This window comes from Pelobates fuscus, chromosome 9, assembly GCF_036172605.1.
Source record: "Pelobates fuscus isolate aPelFus1 chromosome 9, aPelFus1.pri, whole genome shotgun sequence".
In the NCBI taxonomy this organism is placed as follows: Eukaryota; Metazoa; Chordata; class Amphibia; order Anura; family Pelobatidae; genus Pelobates; species Pelobates fuscus.
This window is the reverse complement of record NC_086325.1, coordinates 44,079,543-44,081,973: the sequence shown is the minus strand read 5'-3', so window position 1 is coordinate 44,081,973 and position 2,431 is coordinate 44,079,543. Positions and strand designations below refer to the sequence as shown.

Here is a 2,431-nt window from a genome sequence, read left to right as displayed (position 1 = left end):
CACTGCGATCAGATCGCAGGGAGAGGCTGTCTCTGCATTCAGATCACAGAGACAGCCTCTCACTGCGATCATACTCTGCAGATCGCGGTCACTGACCGCAGGGGGACTGCCTGGGGGGCCAGGCATGTCCCCCGACCGCGATCTGCAGATTAAAAATGCCGCGGCTCCATGTGTCAGCCGATTTTAAAATCGGCTGACACATGGTAAATACCGATCGCAGTGACAGCCTGTCACTGCGATCGGAAGCTGCAGACCGCGGTCCCCAGGCACAGGGGGGCTGCCTGGGGGGCCAGGCATGCCCCCCGACCGCGATCTGCAGCGGCCATGTGCCGCCGGCCACGTGGGGGGTAAGACCGCCCAGGACGTACTATGCCGTCCTGCGGCGTTTAGAGCCGCCCAAATAAGGACGGCATAGTACGTCCTGCGGTCTTAAGGGGTTAATAATTTCATAAATATACACGTAGACGTCAAATATATAAATATGTATATATATTAAAATTCTACGTGCATATTTATGTAATATTTTTACCTAATTAAGTAATTTTAATGATTGCAATTTGAGGGACCTGCCTGCCAACCCAGGCCAAAAGTCCAGATAATTTAATTTGCTAGCACTGTGCTTAACCCTGTAACTTTCTATGACACCCTAAATCCTGTACATGGGGGTACTGTTTTACTCAGGAGACTTCGCTGAACACAAATATTAGTGTTTCAAAACAGTAAAACATATCACAGCGATGATACTGTCAGTGAAAGTGAAGTTTTTTGCATTTTTCACACACAAACAGCTCTTTCACTGAGGATATTATTGCTGTGATATATTTTACTGTTCTGATACACTAATATTTGTGTTCAGCGAAGTCTCCTGAGTATAACAGTACCCCACATGTAGAGGTTTTATAGTGTTTGTGAAAGTTACAGGGTCAAATATAAGGCTTGATTTTACTTTTTTTTTTTTTTATTGAAATTTTTCAGATTGGTTAGGTTGCCTTTGAGAGCGTATGGTAGCCAAGGAATGAGAATTAGCCCCATGATGGCATACCATTTGCAAAAGAAGACAACCCAAGGTATTGCAAATGGGGTATGTTCAGCCTTTTTTAGTAGCCACTTAGTCACAAACACCGGCCAAAGTTAGCGTTTTTTGCATTTTTAACACACAAACAAATATAAATGCTAACTTTGGCCAGTGTTTGTGACTAGGTGGCTACTAAAAAAGACTGGACATACCCCATTTTAAATACCCTGGGTTGTCTACTTTAAAAAATATGTACATGTTAGGTGTGTTTCGGGGATTTATGACAGATAACGGTGTAACAATGTCACTATTGATACATTTAATATATATATATATTGAAACAGCAATTTCCTACTTGTATTTATAGGCCTATAACTTGCAAAAAAAAGCAATAAAGCATGTAAACACTGGGTGTTTTTAAACTCGGGACAAAATTTTGAATCTATTTAGCATTTTTTTTCATTAGCTTTTGTAGATAAGTAAAAGATTTTTCAAGTAAAAGTCCAAAAACATGTTTTGCTTTTTTTTTTTTCACCATATTTTATTATTTTTAATAATAGGGGTTAAAAGGGGTTAAATATAGTCTAAGTATAATGTTTACCTGGTTTTTGACTACACATAATGTCTAGTGAGAGGAATCGCATGTTATGTAACTATAGGAATACTATCTTACAGTTTAAACACTCAGTTACCAGGATGGCCGAGTGGTTAAGGCGTTGGACTTAAGATCCAATGGACATATGTCCGCGTGGGTTCGAACCCCACTTCTGGTAGATATTTTTGTCCTCCTCTGTTATTATGTATTTAGCCCATATAGTCACTTTATGTATTAATATAGATTTTATTATTTTTATTCGGTAAATATAGCTAAACACACAGAGACAGGAACACTGGATGCCATGGCATTCATACATAAACTGAATACATGAATTTGGTTAATGGATCCTTACTGGGCAAATTGGAACATATTTGGATGTAGAAAAAAAATGTTTTAATGTATAAATATGCTTTTTTTGTAATCCAATGCTGTTTTTTTGACATAATTCACAGCAGGTTACGTGATGAACCTGAAATAAGTAGATGAGGGGAATAAAAACTATCATTCTGTTTTATTCACTTTGTTGTAAGTGTGGGAATGAATGAGTGATAAGGTAATGACTCGTGAAAACTGGTTTTGATAAGATCACGGAGCGCAATCAAGGCGCAGCGTCACCATGGCAACCGCTGCCCGGCTTCCTGGCGGTGCTTGCCCGTCGTGACGTAATAGCAGCTCCCGTAGGTCCGTGCGCGGAGTCCGCGTATCTGCGCATGTGCAGAGGCCGTCAGGTCGCGTTTCAGCGCTGAATCGAACAATCGTATACTTGCGCGTATTGATTCTTTCACGTATGTGCGTAGGCTGCCAGGACGTACTGCTTC

General features: G+C 40.7%; 1 non-coding gene across 1 annotated transcript; it reads left to right on the top strand.

Moving 5' to 3' along the window:
• The first annotated feature begins 1,705 nt into the window (after positions 1 to 1,705).
• TRNAL-UAA (transfer RNA leucine (anticodon UAA)) lies at positions 1,706 to 1,788 on the top strand. Its single transcript has one exon. It is a non-coding gene; the product is annotated as a tRNA-Leu (tRNA).
• Positions 1,789 to 2,431: the final 643 nt, after the last annotated feature.